The 22,035-nt window shown below is 37.8% G+C and overlaps 1 non-coding gene across 1 annotated transcript; it reads right to left on the bottom strand.

Moving 5' to 3' along the window:
* Positions 1–5,653: 5,653 nt before the first annotated feature.
* Positions 5,654–5,760, bottom strand: LOC145556937 (small nucleolar RNA R71). The gene has a single exon (XR_014092028.1). It is a non-coding gene; the product is annotated as a small nucleolar RNA R71 (small nucleolar RNA).
* Positions 5,761–22,035: the final 16,275 nt, after the last annotated feature.

Genomic DNA, 22,035 nt, shown 5'->3' with positions numbered 1-22,035 from the left:
TTCGAAAATCCTAGCCCTAAAATATGATTTTTGTGCTTGATTTTGATTTAATTGGATGTCTCATAATTTTAATTGGATTGATTTATGCATAAAAGAGTTTTGTGTATGATCATCAATTTAATTTTAAAAGTTAGAATTAAATTGGGATTAATTTTATGATAAACCCTAATTTTAAGATTGAATGTTGATTTAATTTTAATCTTATGGACTGATTTAATTTAATTATGATAAGCGTTATTTTAATTAAATTAAAACACACAAAAAAAACTTATTTTGGTCGGCAACTGCGGTTGGGTGGCGCAGCCACGGCGGCTGCCGACCAGGTGGCAGTCCGAGAGGGAGGGAGGGAGGGCAGGCGGTCGGGGGTGGCTGTGGGCAGCAGCGTGCAAGTGTTGCACGGCTGCCAGAGCTGCTGCCCGCTGCTGCCTTGCGGAAGTGGCTGCTGTTGTGGCAGCCAGCCACCGTGGCTAGCTTCGGCTAGCCAACCACGGTGGCCGGCGGTGGTGGTTGGCAATTTTTCAAAAAAAAAATTAATTATCTTATTTTTAAAAAAAATTATTTCAAGATAATTATGAATTATTTTGGGATAAAATCAGTTTTATTTTGGATAAGTTAAAATATTTGAAAATATGATCTTTTATTTTAAAAGATAAAATTGGTTTTATTTGGATAAAATCTTTTATTTTAGGATAAAATCAAATATTCAAAAGTTGTTATATTTGATATTATCCATATTTAAAGTTGTTAAATTGGTAATTATCCTAATTAAAGTGGATAATTTTTGATAAGTTTGATTATGATATTCTGAGCATATTCCAAAAGGATAATAACTGATTTAAATAATGTGATTATCTCATAATTAGATTAGGATATAATTGATTTTAAAATTATTTGCTTGGCTAGTAATTATGACAGAATCTCCTAAATTTGTTAGGATAATCATGGAAGATTAAATATGATTTATCTTTCTAGATTAAAATATGATTTGATTCTATCTCATGACTAAATTAAATATATGATATTTTATAAACGGTCATGAATAATATATGATATTATCTAATTATGATAAAATATGAGATATTTTAGGAAATGCGTTGACTTTATTATGAACATTCGATGTTGTAGTTTAGACAAGCATGTTGAGTGATTTATTATATGACACTTTTATAATATATGATATGATGTTGCTATATATAGACTAGTATGGCCCATAGATTCTTAAATACGATATGCGCATCGTGAAGTATTTTTGTAATCTAAATACGGTATGCGTACCGTTAAGTATTTTTGTAACTTTTATTTAAAGCAAATAGAATAGTTATTCAAATAGTGTTAGTCCAAAGAAGCCCATGAAGTGAAGGCCCAAAGGAGCAAGGTGGATGGAGATCCATGATGATTCAAGTGGGAGCATTTTCATTTCTAGTTTTCTTAGGACTAAGGGGCCATACTATGTCATGCTTTATATTATTGCATTAGTAGATTATGCATGTTAGATATTATTTATGTTGATTGATGATGTGCTAGAGTTCACTAAATAATCACAACATAATGAATCTAGGTCCCGGTAATATTGAGATTACTTTTCCAATTAAAACCCGATGAAACCTTTGATATTTATGATGGGTCATGCCAAAGCTGGGTGTCATATTATATCTTAGGGGAGTGGGGGTAAAACAAATTTTACACTTATAATTGGTTATGCTCAACAAGGTTACCTAAAGAGTTTAGAACCTTGAAGCAAAGGGAAATAACTAAACATGTGATGATTAATTATTCAACCAAGAATTACAAGAGTTGTAATCAGTAAAGAGTTTACTCACCTTGAAAATGTAATGGTTGATGGTAGGGCCAAAGTCCGGTCAATTATTGCACAAATAAAGGATCTTGGAATCACTTAAAATTCAATTGGGATCAATTAATTATTGAATAAAGTGTTTTAAAGTTACCAAATGAATGCGTTTATGGTACTTTAATTTAAATTAAACATAATTATTAAACTTTGCCTTATTTTGACTTAGATGGGTAACCGTAATCACAATGACAACAACGTTTACAACCTTCGACCATTCCTTGAGAAGGATAGGTTGACAGGGGATAACTTTTCCAACTGGGAAAGGAGGCTAAGGCTTGTTCTGAAATCTGAAGGTAGAGAGGATGTCATTGTCACCCCATTGCCAGGACCTCTGTCAGAAAATCCAACTGTGGCAGAGATCAAGAAGCACAAGGAAGTTCATGACAGAGCTATACCTATCACTTGCTTAATGATTGCTACCATGGAGCCTAGTCTTCAAAAGCGTTTTGAGGACCAGGATGCCTACTCAATCATGCAAGAACTCAAAGCTTTGTTTAAGAAACAAGCTAGAGTTGAAAGGTATGAGCTCCATCGTGAGATTCTGGATTGTAGGATGGAGAAGGGTGCCACAGTTCATGATCAAGTTTTCAAAATGATCGACCTAATTCAAAGTATGGAGAAACTGGGGCACCCATATAGTGATGATTTGGCAACAGACATCATTCTCCATTCACTACCAGAAAGTTTCAACCAGTTTATCATGAATTTTAACATGACTGCCACTCCAAAGACTATGAATCAATTGCATGCAATGCTGGTTAGTGCTGAGAAACAAATCCATAAGGAACCTAAGAAGGAAGTTCTTATGATTCAAAAGGGAAAGGGGTTCAAGAAGAAGGGGAAAAAGGCTAGTGCTAAGAGCAAGGGAAAGCAAGTTGCCAAGGCTCCTGAAAAGCCTAAGGCGAATCCAAAACCCAAGGCTGCAAGTGAGAGTGAATGCTTTTACTGCAAGAAGAAGGGGCATTGGAAGCGCAGTTGCCAGAAATACCTTGACTTCCTCAAGAAGAATGGAGCATCAACCTCAGGTATAATGTTATAAACATTTTAACTTTCACTTAGGTATGAGATACCAAGTTGCAGTGCTTAACATAGAGATGTTGCGCAGGAACTGCAAACAAGTGAAGCTAGCAAGGAAATGGAGCTTGAAGGTGCACTAGAAGTGTTTGAGTGGCCAGGGATAGCTTTATAGTTTTAAATTTTGATTAGTTATCATGAGTTTAGAACAATTTCCAGTTTTGATGAGACAATATTTCGTTTTCTTGTTTTGAATACTGAATTTGGTTTACTTGGCTTGGACAAGTGTTGATCCATGACCAAGGTAATAAATTGTTTTCATTTATTTTGCTAGATATGAGTAAATTTTGTTTTATGGCATTGATATTGTAGGAGTTTATAGGTACTACGCAGCGGAAATAACATGAATCATATTCAAACAAGTACCAATCCCAAGATCACATGCATAACACACAAGACACATAATTGATATGTCCATTTTATATAGTGTTTTACCCCCGTCCCTTGGTCGTTATTAGTAGTGTTTTTGGCTCTTTCGGGCCACTTTTATTACTAATTTGTGTGTTATAGTGTTTTCGTAGTTTTAGTTGTATTTTATAGGAAATTGCACTCTTGGAGCCTTTTCCCGGGCTTTATGGATCAACTACGAAAGCTAGAAGGACGCGACCACTTTTGGAGCCCAGGATCGGTGAGAGCCGGTGATTAAGGGATCGGTAATTGGGATCCCGAGGCATTTGGACCAAGTATTCGAGACCCGAGAGGAAATCCGGATTGGGCCGAGAAATCTAGCCCAATCGAAGTCCAAGCCTCAAGGGGAGCAAAGACCCGATCGGGCAACCTCTAGCCCGATCGGGCGCGGCAAACCATAGTGCTGTGCATGCTAAGGCGCGCCCGATCGTGCGAACATCTAGCACGATTGGGTGATGCTGCTTGGGAAGAACGCGAAGAAAAAGGCGCGCCCGATCGGGCGGCGCGTTTTTAGAAGACCTGATTAAGTTAGTTTTAATTCTTGTTTTAGAAAACGTTTAAATACGATTTTGTACGGAATTTTTAGACCATCTTCTTTCTTAGACTTTCTCTCTCTACTTAGGATCTTTTCTCTCTCTTAACTCTTCTCTCAACTCTTGTTCTTGATTATTTTCCATTAATACAGATTAGTTTGGTAACGATTTCTCTTCTCTTAATCTTATTTCCTTTCATCATGACTTATTTTATTGCTTTGATTAGTTTAGATTTAATTATGTGTGAGTAGTTTTATTTCTAGGGTTTATGGGGATCCATAAATAATATGAAGGGGTAATTTATTGTTGTTGATTATCAATGCTAGATTAATTTCCTATTGATTGATTTAATGCTCTGTGACTAGATTTGCGCAGATCTTTTATGCATGAGTTTTACAATATTGATTCGAGATTCGACAGATGAGAATTGATGTTTAGGTCTAGTTTCAATAGGCAGGTTAATTTATAAATGGTTAAGTCGAGATTCGAGAGATGAGATTTAATACCGGTAGATTAATTCTGTGATTGTAATACGTAGCGAAAGCCCTTTACAATCTGGTTAATTGATGCATTGATGATTGACTATTATTGATTATTGGTATTGCATGATAATTACTTATTGAATTGTTTTAACGTTTTACAATTGCGGCTTGTAAAAGACTAGCAATATTAAATTGATGAATCGAGCAGATGTTAATTTGATATTAAAGGCTATTTTCAATAAGAACTTAGATCTAGTAAATTGCGAGAGCCTGTTAGATCTATGTTGATTAATAAATTGCAAGAGCCTGTTAATCGTGTTATTTATGCAATGTCAATGATTGATTACTATGTTTTACCCTGGAGTATTATTTATTGGTGAACCTCTATGCCCTAGATCCTTTTATTCATTGTTTTCTCCCTACTCTTAATCTTCGTAGTTTAGTTTCCTTTGATTACAATATATTGGTTACTTTATAATCTGGATTATATTAATTAATTAGGAATAGAAAGACTCGTTTCTCTGTGGATTCGACCCTACTTCCCTATCTACGTTAGTTAGAGGATTTAGGAATTACTTTTGATTAGGGGATACGACTTTAACCTGTCAAAATTTGGTGCCGTTTCCGAGGAAACAGTTTTATTTTTATTTCTGATTGTTTTTGTAGTCTAGATTATTTCCCTTTTGTCTCAGAGAGCGTTAGTTCTCCGAGACAAATCTCATATTTTCTTCTAGTTTTTGTTTATGCCCAGGTGTTCCAGATCAGGTTACATCCCATTCGATCCTGAGATCGAACGTTCCTTCCATAGACAGATTAATTTCTACAAGCAAATCCTGGCGGATTCTGGTGATAATAACAATAATCACCGAAATCCACCAACTGGTTCTAGCGATTCAGAGACATCATCAGACGCAGAATCAGAGATGACGGCTCCAAAGAAGCTTAGTGATTATTCACAACCAAAGCTTACAGATTTTCCACATCTCACCCCTACACCGACTCTTGATGGGGTTCAATCTGAAATCAAACCTCAATTTATAACGATGATAGAGAGGAAGCAATTTAGTGGAGCCAAGGGTGAGGACCTGAATCTTCACATTGCTGACTATTTTCAATATTGCAACACCATCAGGTAAGCCGGGGTCACTCAAGACCAAATCAGGGAGATTCTCTTTCCCTTCTCTTTAACTGGAAAAGCTAAATTGGGGTTTAATGGCTTAAATAGAACTACACTTGGTATAACTGACTGGGAAACTCTTGTTTTGAATTTCTATAACAAGTATTATCCTGCAGAGAGAACAGCAGTACTACGAAGTGCGATTCAGAACTTTGCCCAAGAAGCCGATGAGTCTTTATATGAGGCTTGGGAGAGGTTCAAGGACTTACAAAGAGAATGCCCCCACCATAATTTAGCGCAATGGCAGTTAATCCAAGCCTTTTATAATGACATTGGAAATTCCTCTAGAATAATTTTAGACTCTGCAGCTAGCGGGAGATTTATGAATCTTAATGTTGATGATGCAGGTCAGGTTATTGAAGATATGGCGATACACAATTCCCAATATGGGAATCCTAGAGGATTTGCTAACAAGGGGAAGCATAGTGTCGACTCTGTATCCTTTTTGCAAGCTCAACTAACCTCTATTTGCCAAAAATTAGATAATCTGGGCACTGCTAATGTAGTTAATGTTTCTGCAATTAATAATAATTCTAATGAGGCTTTCTGTGAAAATTGTGGTATTGTAGGTCATTGGGAGCAAGATTGCAGGAGTTCCGTGGAGCAAGTTAATGCCTTCCAAGCTTATAGGCAGAATAACCCATACTCCAACACCTACAATCCTGGGTATCAGAATCATCCATACCTTTCCTACCGGAGCACTAATATTCAAAATCCACCACCACAAGAACCACAGGCGCCACAGCAGCAGAAATATTATCATCCCAATGCTAGCCAGAAGAACCAACCACAACAAACCCCCTCATCTTCCGACCCTTCTCTGGCGGAAATTAGAGCAATGTTGGTTAATATGCAAAAGCACATGGAGAGTAGAGATGCGACAATTGATCAAATTCTAGCGCATAATAAAATTGTAGATAATCAAATTGCGCAACTCTCCGCTACTCTACAAGCCTGCCAACAGGGAGCTCTGCCGGCGCAGCCAACCCGACCTACGGATCAAGCATTTGCAATTACTCTAAGGAGTGGTTCAAACTATGAAGGGCCCTCTATGCCCAGAGTTGATGAACCTGTTTTATTAAATAATGCTAATCTTGATTCCGTTAAACCAAACAATGTAGTTGATAGCCCTGTAGGGCTAAAGGATAATACTAACATATCTAATTCTACATTGCAGGGTACAACTCCAGAGAAGGTGGCTACTCCAGACAAGAGTAATAATGCTCCAAAGCCAATTATCAAACTTCCATTCCCCAATCGTCAATTGAAGACAAACTTGGATAAGCAGTTTGGTAAGTTCCTGGAGGTAGTAAAAGATTTGAAGGTAACAGTTCCCTTTACTGAATTGATCACACAAATCCCCTCGTATGCAAAATTTATGAAAGAAATATTGACGAGAAAAAGGTCTATTAGTGAGGTAGAGACGGTAGCTTTCACTGCAGAATGCAGTGCCGTACTTCAAAATAAGTCTCCACCTAAGTTAAAAGATCCGGGTAGTTTTTCTATCCCTTGTCATATTGGCAATCTCTTGATTGATAATGCATTATGTGATTTGGGTGCTAGTGTTAGCGTCATGCCATTATCTGTGTGTTCTAAGTTGAATATGGGTAAATTAAAAGCTACCAAAATAACTCTACAAATGGCCGACCGTTCTTTCAAATACCCCTTAGGTGTTTTAGAGGATGTCCCCGTTAGAGTAGGTAAATTTTATATACCTGTAGATTTTGTTGTTCTTGATATGGCTGAGGATATGCAAACCCCAATTATTTTGGGTAGACCATTCCTTAACACCGCAGGAGCAGTCATAGATTGAAGAAGTGGTAAGTTAACACTATCAGTAGGGGATGATAAAGTTGTTTTTAATCTGAACGATGCCCCTAAAAGCTCCATGACTGAGGAGAAATGTTTCAGTGTTAATGTGGTTGAAAATTATTCTAACAAGCCTCAAGCTCATGAAAAAGATCCCTTGGAGGCGGTATCTTGTGTTGCATCCTTTTCAGATGAGATAGAAAAATGGCAGAAGGAAGTCGATGCAATAGAAAGAGCGCTTTACACTGTTGGTCTTGGTTTCGAGGATGAACAGGTGGAACCGATCGAGCAAGTTGTGCGAATCGAGCCCACGGTAAGTGTTCCGCCAGATCGAGTTGCAAGTGTTGAACGCAATGACAATTTGAAGCAACACTCGATCGAAGAAGGATTTTTAGTGCGTAGCATTGAAGATCCCCCAATCCAAGTCAAGGAGGATCCACCTGATAAGGTGATTTGGCGTCCCACAGGGTATGTCAGAAAGCCGCATCGCAGCCTGAACACCGCTAGACCGGGTGAGAAACCACCCGATCAAGCGTTAGGCCAAGGGTCCTAGATATTGTATTTGGTAAGAAGGTCGTGCGGGACCTAGATAAACCAGCGCTTTGCGGGAGGCAACCCGTATTTCTTGCTTTCTATACTATTTCTCCTTTTCATTTAATTTTATTTTGAGAGGCGAGGAGAGTGAAATTTTACCGTTTATAAGTGTTTTTGAACAGGTATAGGTTTAAGAGGTCGAAAGACTTAGAAAAATTTGAATACGAAGAAAATCTACTGAAATCTGACCGGGCACGGGCCCGATCGGGCGGAGCTCGCCCGATCGGGCGCGCAAGCAAGGCAAATTCCAGCCTTAATTCCGCCCGATTGGGCGTGGCTGCCCGATCGGGCGCGCAAGGAGAGCTGGATAGTCGAGCAAACTTCGCCCGATCGGGCGAGTTTGCCCGATCGGGCGCGTAAAGAGAGTCAGAAACTTGAGGAAATTTCGCCCGATCGGGCGCAAATAGAGTGGAGGAAAAGATATGTCGGGCGAGCCATAGGGCGAATTTTTCGTTCGTGTTCGCGCCCGATCGGGCGCGCAACTTCAATTCTGGAAATTCAAATGATCCGCCCGATCGGGCGAGCCTATTTTTGGTCGTCCCCTTATATTTTTCTTCTTCTTTCTTTCCTCACTTTCTTCTTATTTCGTCTTCTTCTCCATTACTTTCTCTCTCTAAAACCTCCATTTTTACACCTTCAAACTCACTTCTTTTTCAAGATCTCCTCAAATTCATCCATCAAAACCTCAAAATTTTTACATATTATTAATCCTCACATCTTCCTCCACATTTCCCACCTATTTTCTCCCACTTTCTCTCATACTTCCTTCAAACCCCTAGAGAGAGAAAGCTCCAAGCATCAAATTTTTCCTCATATAATGGCCTCAAAACGTTCAAGGACACAAAGGGGTGAGAGTTCGAGGGCACCACAACCAACGGTCAACCCGGATCTTCAAATTCCGGGATGGGAGGAGGTTGTCATTACCTCGGAGGAGCAACGGGCTAGGATGCTAAACCTCATCGATCGCCAGGTAATCTCTACCCGTTTTATTCATCATCCCACACTAGTTAGGTTAGGCTTAGATAAATATTTGGAAAAATTGTTCAAAGGTATAGGCATGAGTGGTTTCTTTCAAATGTGCCATGATACGTATGACTACTTAACATTAGAATTTATTTCAAGTTTTAATGTTATTAAAATGAATGCACTAATTACTCATGTACAATTCCGATTATTAAACAACGATGTGAGACTAACTCTTAAAGAATTCGGAAAGTTGTTTGATTTAAAATCGGATAAACCGATTGAACCCTCTCAAGACCACACCGTCGTGGTCTATAAGAGGCTAACTGGGGAGGATTTAGTTAACCTCCAGCATGCCAAAGGGAGGTGGATTCAACATCCTGTCCCAAAACTTTGGCAAAGATTTGCCGGCCTCACTAATTTTGGGAGGCATGAACCGGCAAATGTTAGGAAAGATGAATTGGAACTTTTGGCATCCTATGTAATTCCTACCGCCAAAAAATTGAACATACCCCATAGGATAGCCAATCACTTCCAAAGGGCGGCCAATGCGGCCGAGGCTAGTAGGTCTAGGGCACCTATTTATTTTGGGGGGTTAGTGACCCACATTGCTAGGAAACACCTAGGTTGGAACCTGGATGGGCATAGGAAAGTTGTAGGATCAAACCTCATGGACCTACCCTATTTAGGGAGTTTGAACTGGGTGCAACCCGTGGGGAGTGATACTTGGTGGATAGTCCACCGACAATCGGGTAGGAGGGACCAAGCCTTTACCTTACCCAACCCCGCCTTGACCAAATTTGAGAAGGGGAAGCCTTCTTATACTTTCGAGATTAATGGTCAAGGTGAGGTTCAACCACCTCACCCTTCACCACAACCCAACCAATCCCCCCTAGACCATTCACCACACTACCAACCACCTCCACCCTTCACCTATGGCATACCCACTTCCTCGGTCGACTATAACGTCGACCCCAATACCCCTTATGACTTTTCGGCTTTTAGGAGCCAATTAGACCGTATCGAGACGGGGCAAGGGAGAGTTGAGGGTATGATGCAAACCCTAGATTCTAGGTTAAGCACCTTAGATGGGCGGGTTGGTTACATAGAGAGGAACCTCGGGAGGGGTCTATACCCCATGTATGACGATTATGCCAGTCGGGGGGCTATTCCTCCCGATTCACTTACTCCCGATTGGTTCCAATACCCCCAAGGAGGGTATTCTCACCCCGGTGCGTATGGTACTTATGTGGACTACTCTTCCGTCCACGGATATGGGGGTGATGCTCCTTTTGGGGGTATGGGGGGGAATGTGGACCCTAACTACTTTGCAGGTGGTTCGGGTTACGGTGGTGCTGGACCGAGCCAGGGTGGTGCCGGCTCGAGTCATGGAGGAGGATATGAGAGGATGGATAACGATGAGGAGTAGCTCTTCCTAGCTACCCTCCCACGTCAATGAGGGCATTGCTTGATTTGGCTTGGGGGGAGATTTCTTGTATATATGGTAATCCTCTTTCTCTTTATTGCGTTCCTAGTGTAGTCTTTATTGCTTTCTTATATATGAAAAGTACAAAAAAATTGAAAAATAAAAAAATTCAAAAATACGTTCCAATGAATTATGAATCATACTTCCCTGTGCCCCATACTTGAGAAAAAATTTGTTTTGATTCTTGGTTATTGATAATGAGCATTGTGGATTTGTTGGTCATGATTTGAAGTTTAATTGCTTGGATTCCTAAACATGAGTCAATCTTGCCCAACTACTTGTGAATATAGTGCTTGACTAGTTGATTTGGTTAGGAAATGTGTGATAGTTGCATAATTCCTGGTATGTCAATGAATTTGAGTATTGATTTGCAACTATGAGTAGTGTTTCATGACTTATTATTATGCACATGAGGAGGACGAAGGCGTTCATTCTTTTAGGTAGCCTTCAGAGTATTAGATACATTTGTTCCCTTCTTGTTACCCATGTTGTTGCTTGTGCCCTTTTATTGTTTATTTAGCCACATTACAAGCCTATTTGAGCCCCGTTGGTTACTAGTCCCAAGCTTGGCTTGGGGGAGCTATTAGTTGGTGAGGTGAGGGAGTTGTGGTGTGCATATTATTTGCACAATGTGGGAATAAAAGAAGAGTTATTGTTCTTTGATTTTTGATTGGAAAATATTGATGTTGTGTTTCAAAGTTGAAATTTCCAATATGAGTTAAAAAGAAGAAAAAAAAAAAGCAAAAGAAATTTTTTTTATTAATGCTCAAATGTTCTATTTGAAGGTTGTTGAAAAAAAAGAATGAGTTAGTTCAAAGTTTGTTTTTCACTCAAAGTTCTACATTATCATATTTTTATGAGTGATTATAGTGAGTGTTGGGATTGTTTATGATGATTAGAGTTGTATTTGGTGGTTTTTGTTGGAGTTGGTTATGTTGATGGAGATGTATGATCATCATTTATTTTGATCATGGGTTTATTAGGTTTTGGCTCCCTTAACGCATAACTTTTCTCTCACATAATCCCAAATTTATCCTACCTTTACCCTACCCTTACATTACAAGCTTTAAAGACCTTTCGACCTTGTGCATAGAATTTATGTAAATGTGAAAGTGTTGTTTGTCAATGCAAGTTATGACTTGGCATATTTCGAGGCGACTAGTAGCTTAGGATGAGCGTACATTGTTTTTATACACACGAGAGTGTGAGTTGGGAGGGCATTGTTCACAATAAAGGGGTTGGTTGGAGAGCGATCAAGTACATCTTTTACTCGCCACATAAATGAGAGTTGAGTGTGTGAGCACTAGTCTTGAATTCTATATGCTCTTGTGGTTTGCTCTACTTGACAATTGTTGGGGAGGAAGGGTGATTAGATGAATAAGATTGATTGATGTTGAAGCATGTTCATTAGATTTGCCTTGAATCGTTGGTTTTTGATTTGATGATTGGGGTGAAGTATGTTTTATATGTTCATTGATGAGCTCTTTGCTTAGGGACAAGCAAAGGTTTGGCTTGGGGGAGTTTGTTATGTCCATTTTATATAGTGTTTTATCCCCGTCCCTTGGTCGTTATTAGTAGTGTTTTTGGCTCTTTCGGGCACTTTTATTACTAATTTGTGTGTTATAGTGTTTTCGTAGTTTTAGTTGTATTTTATAGGAAATTGCACTCTTGGAGCCTTTTCCCGGGCTTTATGGATCAACTACGGAAGCTAGAAGGACGCGACCACTTTTGGAGCCCAGGATCGGTGAGAGCCGGTGATTAAGGGATCGGTAATTGGGATCCCGAGGCATTTGGACCAAGTATTCGAGACCCGAGAGGAAATCCGGATTGGGCCGAGAAATCTAGCCCAATCGAAGTCCAAGCCTCAAGGGGAGCAAAGACCCGATCGGGCAACCTCTAGCCCGATCGGGCGCGGAAAACCATAGTGTTGTGCATGCTAAGGCGCGCCCGATCGTGCGAACATCTAGCACGATCGGGCGATGCTGCTTGGGAAGAACGCGAAGAAAAAGGCGCGCCCGATCGGGCGGCGCGTTTTTAGAAGACCTGATTAAGTTAGTTTTAATTCTTGTTTTAGAAAACGTTTAAATACGATTTTGTACGGAATTTTTAGACCATCTTCTTTCTTAGACTTTCTCTCTCTACTTAGGATCTTTTCTCTCTCTTAACTCTTCTCTCAACTCTTGTTCTTGATTATTTTCCATTAATACAGATTAGTTTGGTAACGATTTCTCTTCTCTTAATCTTATTTCCTTTCATCATGACTTATTTTATTGCTTTGATTAGTTTAGATTTAATTATGTGTGAGTAGTTTTATTTCTAGGGTTTATGGGGATCCATAAATAATATGAAGGGGTAATTTATTGTTGTTGATTATCAATGCTAGATTAATTTCCTATTGATTGATTTAATGCTCTGTGACTAGATTTGCGCAGATCTTTTATGCATGAGTTTTACAATATTGATTCGAGATTCGACAGATGAGAATTGATGTTTAGGTCTAGTTTCAATAGGCAGGTTAATTTATAAATGGTTAAGTCGAGATTCGAGAGATGAGATTTAATACCGGTAGATTAATTCTGTGATTGTAATACGTAGCGAAAGCCCTTTACAATCTGGTTAATTGATGCATTGATGATTGACTATTATTGATTATTGGTATTGCATGATAATTACTTATTGAATTGTTTTAACGTTTTACAATTGCGGCTTGTAAAAGACTAGCAATATTAAATTGATGAATCGAGCAGATGTTAATTTGATATTAAAGGCTATTTTCAATAAGAACTTAGATCTAGTAAATTGCGAGAGCCTGTTAGATCTATGTTGATTAATAAATTGCAAGAGCCTGTTAATCGTGTTATTTATGCAATGTCAATGATTGATTACTATGTTTTACCCTGGAGTATTATTTATTGGTGAACCTCTATGCCCTAGATCCTTTTATTCATTGTTTTCTCCCTACTCTTAATCTTCGTAGTTTAGTTTCCTTTGATTACAATATATTGGTTACTTTATAATCTGGATTATATTAATTAATTAGGAATAGAAAGACTCGTTTCTCTGTGGATTCGACCCTACTTCCCTATCTACGTTAGTTAGAGGATTTAGGAATTACTTTTGATTAGGGGATACGACTTTACCCTGTCAATAATCATACCTTTGACGCGTGAATTCCACGAAGCTATTCGACAGGTAAATCAGGGAGAGAATAGAGCCCCAAGCGTTGCTCCTCAACTTAGTCCACGAGATTCGAACGAGCCGTCCACCAATACTAGATTGGTCGAGTGATTGAGGAAAACCGTGATCACCACCTTTATGGACAACCGACCACCGCACGAACCACCACCACCACGAGACACCACCAACGCCAATGAGGAGGAGGAGGAGAGAGCCGTGTAAGAGAGGACTATGAGAGGGTTGGGTTTCGTGTTTGCTAATTTGGGTTTGATCACACTGATCAGTTAATTGCATCAACTCATTGCAAACCTAGGCACCTAGTCTATTTATAATCTCATTATAATTAGACTAGGGCACAAAGCCCAAAACCACTTCTAACCCTCCATATGGCCGGCCACCTAGAGTGATGAGGCCCATGATGGGCCTCGTCCTCTAATGCTCGATCTAGCCCCTTTGTGTGACCTTATAGGATCCGTCCAATTGGGCTTTGGGATATTTTACTAGTCCAAAGATCGTTAGTACCTCTAGCTATGGCAAAACGACGACCCAAAAGTACGAACTTAATTATCTCCATAATTTGATCCATTTATATATCTAGTAATTGCACACGACGAAGACATAACTCCTTCAGATATAAGTAGATCACAAAAGTAAAGTTTAGATGATTCAAAATACACTTTACTTATAACAAGTAAGGTTAGGTCACATTAACCATTTGCACATCCAAAGTAGTGGATGAACTCTTATGCTTATATGATTATGAATCACTTGAGAATTAGAAGTCATGCTTGATAAGTTAGGTTGACCAAGTTGCCTTTTAGTAGAAATAAAGGGTAAAAGAAATAAAATGACCTTTTGGAACTCATACATATGATGTATGTGAACCGATAAGTTCAAAACTAGCAAAGGGATTTAACTACTTTATTGCTTTTACTAACGATTTAAGTAAATATGTCGATAATTACTTAATGAAGTAAAGCTTGGAAACATTGAAATGTTCAAAATTCCAAAAATGAAATGTAAAACCAGTTTGAGATAAAAAATTTAACACCACAATATGATTGTTGTGATAAATGTTTAACTCAAAAAAAAAAAAAAAAAGAATGATCATTTAAAGGGAATTGTTGAATTAATTCACAATCCAGAAACATTACAATTAAAGTGTATGTTTATGAAGAAGGAATCAAACTTTGCTTGCCATTGTTCGATCCAAGATTTAATGATTTACAAATATCGTTTTGAGGACATGCATTACAACAACAATTGCAAATATACTAAACAGGAAACTTAACCAAAGTAGAAGAAAAGATGTCATAAGAGTTATGATTTGGAAATGTTCCAAAAGTTATCTTTTCTAAACAGGATTAAGGGTTATGAAATCAATGTAAAATGTTTACAAAGATGACATAATGCACCCTAAATCAGAAAATAGTTCTTCATGGGTTTTCTCATGGAAACTAAGAGGTATTATTCCTACAATCACGTAGAAACAAAAGTGTTTGTTGCTCGCGATAGTGTCTTTATAGAAAGAATGTCTTCCTACAAAACCAAGTGGGAGTAAAAGTTAGATCTCGATGAGATTCGAGACGAGCAACAAATGGATGTGGATAACACTACATCAGAGACGAATGCGCATGAAATCAGCTAATTCGATAAACCATGTGTCGAAGCAAGCTAATTCCACTAGCGAGGCTTCTATCGTCCCACTAGAATGAAAGGCTTCAAAGAGTTGAAGAGAATAATTCTATTGTCGCTCATACCTATCGTAGGCTACTTGGGAACAAAACAAACAGTTTGTTGAAATTCTGAGAAAAGGTGGATTCTAAAATTTTCTTATTAGAACGGTTAGAGTCCTTGGCCTACAAGCAAGCTTTGGATAAGTGCCAACTTAGAAAATGGCTTAAAGCCATGAAATCCGATATGGACTCCATGTTTGTAAAGATGTGTTAAGTCCATAATAGTCTTACAAATAGGGTCAAACCTATTAGTTGGGTAAGCCTATTCGGATTATTCTAGTTATGGATATCAAAATCACCTTTATGAAAAGCTCTTTATGGATGGTATGTATATGATACATCCTAAGAGTTTTGAAATCCAAAAATTCCTAGAAAGTTTTGCATACTTCAAAATTTCATTTATGGATTGAAGTAAGCATCAGGGAGTTGGAACATTCGTTTTGATTAGGCAATCAAACAGTTTGATTTCCTTAGTAGAACGAAAAAGGGAATCTTGTAGAGACAAGAAGTTTAGTGGGAGCAATTGGTCTTCTTAGTCCAGTATGTAGTTGACATACAGTTCATATGAAATGATATATCAATTCTTGAATAAGTCTAGCAGTGGTTAGAAAGATTGTTTCAATATGATAGACTTAGAAGATGTTGAGTACATATTGGGAATTAAGATCCATGAAGTGTATCTTGAAGAATGATTGGAATGAATCGAGAGACTTATGTTGATAAGGATCTTGACAAGTTCATGAAGCAAGACTTTAAGAGAGGATGTCTTTGTAGGAATTTATAGGTACTACGCAGCGGAAATAATATATATGAATCATATTCAATAGAGTACCTAATCCAAGGATCGCATGCATAACACACAAGACACATAATCATACCTTTGAAGCGTGAATTCCACGAAGCTATTCGACAGGCAAATCAGGGAGAGAATAGAGCCCCAAGTGTTGCTCCTCTACTTAGTCCACGAGATTCGAACGAGCCGTCCACCAATACTAGATTGGTCGAGTGATTGAGGAAAACCGCGATCACCACCTTTTCGGACAACCGACCACCGCACGAACCACCACCACCACGAGACACCACCGCGCCTAGGAGGAGGAGAGAGCCGTGAGAGAGGGAGTGTGAGAGGGGTTTGGTTTCGTGTTTGCTAATTAGGGTTTGATCTAAATGATCAGTTAATTCCATTCTTTGCAAACCCAGGCACCTAGTCTATTTATAATCTCATCATAATTAGACTAGGGCACGAAGCCCAATAGCCTCTCAAGGCCCCTATATGGCCGGCCACCTAGAGTGATGAGGCCCATGATGGGCCTCGTCCTCTAATGCTCGATCTAGCCCCTTTGTGTGACCTTATAGGATCCGTCCAATTGGGCTTTGGCCTATTTTACTAGTCCAAAGATCGTAAGTACCTCTAGCTATGGCAAAACGACGACCCAAATGTCCGGACTTAATTATCTCCATAATTTGATCCAATTATATATCTAGTAATTGCACACGACGAAGACATAACTCCTTCAATCTCCCACTTGTCTGAGACAAGGGTGCAATGTTCAAATTCCTTAAGTCAATGTATATGTCGATTTGATAATATGATTGCATCACATGTCGAGATCATATTAATCTACAAATCGTTTCTTGAAATCTGAGTTAGAATTACAAAACCAAATGATTACTGAGTAATGCATTTGAACGCGGCCACGTATTTTCTGAATTCTCCCTCTTCAAGCGGCCATGACACATTTCCTAATTTAATAGGTAGACTCTATCCAATCTTGTGGCAACAAGCCTCCCACTCAATTTCTGAAATAACCGGGAAACATCCTTTATAATCTCCAGTTACGGGTAGACGTTTGAATGTACCACAGTTATAACATCCATTGAATGAAATCAATGTTCCACTCAGGTCAAAGGAATCCACTAATATATACGGAAGCTCTATACTTGAACTTCTAAGTAGGTCAATAGTTCAATCATGCATCATTCATGCATATTCAAGTGATTGATCGAGCATCACTATGCCCCTATAGCCCATGAAACCGAGCTATCCAATCAATCTTACATGCTAGTCCATTTATTGAAATCATTTATGTCCACTTTAATGATTTCGAACTAGGAACTTAAATAATATACGGATTTTGTTCACCTGTGGGGTTTCATACACCAGGTCTCTAAAATAGATAACCTGATGAGCCCATCAATCCATAATTATTTTGGACATTTTATTTAATTTCAAAACCATAATTAAATAAGAGAAATAATAATTTCTATTTTAAACATAATTCTGCAAATTGATGTATTTTCTTATGTAGTATGTTTCCACAAACATACACAACTTAAATTTACATAATTTGCTTCAATCCAAGACTTTGATATGACTTTCATACCTTTGTCTATGGAAGGGGTTTAGTGATTTTTCACTCATAATAAAACTTTGCAGAACGTGACCTTCCGCCGGTCAATGATCTCATAACTGAGGCGATATCTTGTATCCATTTGTTTGGATTTGTGATGTGACCCTGGCTCCTTTGTTCTTGGGCAAAGGTAACCCTTTAGTCATATTACATTTCAATCCAAACTTCCTCTAAAACTATCTGACTATAGTTTAATACACATATTCTAACATTGAGCATGCAACAGTGCTCTGCTTTGAACTCTTCAAGCTCACTGTACTTCTCCATACTAACAAAACATACATCTAGATCGAAATCTAGAATCATCTTGCCTGTTTGGAAAAAAAAAAACTTGCATTCGTAAAACTTTTTGACAAACTTGTTTACCTTTAACACCATAAACTAGAAAAATTCCTTTAGCGCTTCTCAAGTACTCAAGGATTTGTTCTTGGTAACTTTCCGTATGCTTATTCTGTATTTGCTTGAAACTTGCTACACATGCACAAGTCGTATGTAACAATTTTCATTGTACATTTCATGGTACATGTAATGGTCCCTTTTGCAAAAGCATTAGGTACATTACCTTTACAACTCAACTCAACTAGCTTTTAAGGCACTGAGTTTTACTGAGTGTAAAACCATGAGACATGGGAGGAGATCCTCTCTTAGAATCTTGCATCTTGAACTTGTCAAGAATCTTATCAACATAAGTCTCTTGATTAGGTCCAGTCATCCTTCAAGATTCACTTTGTGGATTTTGATTCCCAATATGTACTCAACATCTCCTAGGTCTCCCATATAGAAACAATCTTTCTAACCATTGCTTGACTTATTCAAGTATTGATACATCATTTCATATGAAATGTATGTCAACTACATACTAGACTAAGAAGACCAATTGCTCCCACTAAACTTCTTGTCTCCACAAGATTCCTTTTCATTCTTCCAAGGTAATCAAACTGTTTGATTTCCTAATGAATATTCCAACTCCTTAATGCTTACTTCAATCCATAAATGAATTTCTGAAGTTTGCAAAACTTTCTAGGAATTTCTGGAATTCAAAACTTAAGTTGTATCATATACATCCCATCCATCAAGAACATTTCATGAAGATGATTTTGATTTCCATAACTAGAAATAATCCGAATAGGCTTACATGACTAATAGGTTTGACCCTATTTGTAAGACTATCATGGACTAGCACATCTTTACAGACATGGAGTCCATTCTGGATTTCTTGGCTTTAAGCCATTTCCTGAGTCGGCACTTGTCCAAAGCTTGCTTGTAGGTATGGATTCCAACCATTCCAATAGGAAAATTTTTAGAATCCACCTTTTACTAAAATTCCAACAAACTGTTTGTTTTAATCCTAAGTAACCTACGATAGGTGTGAGCGACAATAGAATTATTCTCTTCAACTCTTTGAAGCCTTTATTCTAGTAGGACGATAGAAGTCTCGCTAGTTGAATTAGCTTGCTTCGACACACGTTTTATCAAATTAGCTGATTTCATGCACATTCGTCTCTAATGTAGCGTTATCTACATCCCTTTGTTGCTCGTCTCGATTCTCATCGAGATCTAACTTTACTCCCACTTGGCTTTGTAGGAAGACATTTCTTTCTATAAAGACACTATCGCGAGCAACAAACATTTTGTTTCTACGCGATTGTAGGAATAATACCTCTGATTTATGGTTTATTGTGTCATCTTTGTAAACATTTTACATAGATTTCATACTCCCTCAATCCTGTTTAGAAAAGATTACTTTGGAACATTTCCATCCTTTCTACTGCTTTGGTTAAGTTTCTGTTTAGTATATTTGCAATTGTTGTTGTTCTAATGCATATCCTCAAAACGATATTTGTAAATCATTAAATCTTGGATCGAACTATGGCAAGCAAAGTTTGATTCCTACTTTATACATATTAATTGTAATGTTCCTGGATCGTGAATTAATTCAACAATTCCTTTAGACGATCATCTAGTTTGAGTTAATTATTTATTACAACAATCATATTGTGGTGCTAAATTGTTTATCTCAAACTTGATTTTACATTTCATTTTGGAATTTTGAACATTTCAATGATTCCAACTTTTATTTCATTAAGTAATCATCGACATATTCACTTAAATCGTTAATAAAAGCAATGAAATAGTTAAATCTCTTGCTAATTTTGAATTTATGGTACACTCACATCATATGTTTGTGTTCCAAAAGGTCATTTTAGCTCTTTTACCCTTTCAACTAAAAGGTAACTTGGTCATTTTATCAAGCATGACTTCTAATTCTCAAGTGATTCATAATCATATAAGAGTAAGAGTCTACCCATTACTTTGGATGTGCAAATGGTTTATGTGACCTAACTTCACTTTGTTATAAGTATGTTTGCTTTGAATCATCTAAATTTACTTTTGTGATCTACTTATATCAATGTTATAAAATTAACTCATATCTAGCAAAAACGAAAACAATTTATTACCTTGGTCATGGATCAACATTTGTCCAAGCCAAGTAAAACCAAATCAGTATTCAAAACAAGAAAACCGAAATATTGTCTCATCAAAATTGGAAATAGTTCTAAATGTCATGATAAACTAATCAGAAATTAAAACTATGAAGCTATCTCTGGCCACTCAAATATTTCTAGTGCACCTTCAAGCTCCATCTCCATGCTAGCTTCACTTGCTTGCAGTTCCTGCGCAACATCATAATGTTAAGCACTGCAACTTGGTATCACATACCTTAGTGAAAGTCAAAATGTTTATAACATAATACCTGAGGTTGATGCTCCATTCTTCTTCTTGAGGAAATCAAGGTATTTCTGGCAATTGCGTTTCCAATGCCCCTTCTTCTTGCAGTAAAAGCATTCACTCTCACTTGCAACTTTGGGTTTTGGATTCGCCTTAGGCTTTGCAGGAGCCTTAGCAACTTGCTTGCCCTTGCTCTTGGCATTAGCCTTTTGCCCCTTCTTCTTGAACTCCTTTCCCTTTTGGATCATAAGAACTTCCTTCTTAGGTTCCTTAGGGATCTGTTTCTCAGCACTAACCAGCATTGCATGCAATTGACTCATAGTCTTTGCACTCGCAGTCATGTTAAAGTTCATGATAAACTGGTTGAAACTTTCTGGAAGTGAATGGAGAATGATGTCTGTTGCCAAATCATCACTAATTGGGTACCCCAGTTTCTCCATACTTTGAATTAGGCCGATCATTTTGAAAACATGATCATGAACTGTGGTACCCTTTTCCATTCTACAATCCATAATCTCACGATGAAGCTCATACCTTTCAACTCTAGCTTGTTTCTTAAACAAAACTTTGAGCTCTTCCATGATTGAATAGGCATCCAGGTCCTCAAAACGCTTTTGAAGACTAGGTTCCATGGTAGCAATCATTAAGCAAGTGATAGGCATAGCTCTATCATGAGCTTCCTTGTGCTTCTTTATATCTGCCGCAGTTGGATTTTCTGGCAGAGGTCCTGGTAATGAGGTATCAATGACATCCTCCTTACCTTCAGATTTCAGAACAAGCCTTAGCATTCTTTCCCAGTTGGAAAAGTTTTCCCCTGTCAACCTATCCTTTTCAAGGAATGGTCGCAAATTGTAAACGTTGCTGTCATTGTTATTACGGCTACCCATCTTTGTCAAAATAAGGCAAAGTTTAATAATTATGTTTAATAAATTAAAGTACCACAAAACATATTCATTTGGTAACTTTAAGACACTTTATTCAATAATTAAATGACCCCAATTGAATTTTAAGTGATTCCAAGACCCTTTATTCATGCAATGATTAACCGGACTTTGGCCCTGCCATCAACCATTACATTTTCAAGGTGAGTAAACTCTTTACTGATTACAACTCTTGTAACTCTTGGTTGAATAATTAACCATCACATGTTTAATTATTACCCTTAGCTTCAAGGTTCTAAACTTTATCTTTAGGTAACCTTGTTGAGTATAACCAATTAAAAGTGTAGAATTTGTCCTACCCCCACTCCCCAATGAAAATTATGATGCCCAGCTTTGGCATGACCCATCACAAATGTCAAAGGTTTCATCGGGTTTTTAATTGGAAAAGCTGCCTCAATATTACTGGGATCTAGATTTATTATGTTGTGATTATTTAGTGAACCCTAGCGCATCATCAAACAACATAAATAAACCTAAACATGCATAATCTACTAATGCAATAAAATAAATGTGACGTAGTATGGCCCCTTAGTCCTAAGAAAACTGGAAATGAAAAAGCTCCCACTTAAATCATCATGGACCTTCATCCACCTTGCTCCTTTGGGCCTTCACTTCATGGACTTCTTTTGGGCTAACCACATTTAAATAACTATTCTATTTAT

The sequence above is a fragment of the Chenopodium album genome, chromosome 8, assembly GCF_948465745.1.
Source record: "Chenopodium album chromosome 8, dcCheAlbu1.1, whole genome shotgun sequence".
NCBI lineage: Eukaryota > Viridiplantae > Streptophyta > Magnoliopsida > Caryophyllales > Amaranthaceae > Chenopodium > Chenopodium album.
The sequence above is the reverse complement of the archived record's forward strand: the minus strand, read 5'-3'. Positions and strand labels throughout refer to the sequence as shown.